Here is a 273-nt window from a genome sequence, read left to right on the forward strand (position 1 = left end):
GATTCCAAAGGAAAGTTTGAAAAAAGTGAATGATCTGTACAATGATCAACCTGCTCGACCGGTGAAAGCGGTGGTCGCTCCTTCATCGGTTGCCACAATCGCCAAGAAGGCCAAAGAATTGGCGGGTCTAGACACCCGTCCGGCAAAACGTTCAAAACAAGGTCGAGTACCACGCGGACGAGGAGTAGGAGGTGGACGAGGAGGGGGAGTAGGTGAGGCAGGAGGAGGAGACGGACGAGGAGGCGGACGAGGAGGCAGACGAGGAGGGGGAGT

This window comes from Triticum dicoccoides, chromosome 2B, assembly GCF_002162155.2.
Source record: "Triticum dicoccoides isolate Atlit2015 ecotype Zavitan chromosome 2B, WEW_v2.0, whole genome shotgun sequence".
Taxonomy (NCBI): Eukaryota; Viridiplantae; Streptophyta; class Magnoliopsida; order Poales; family Poaceae; genus Triticum; species Triticum dicoccoides.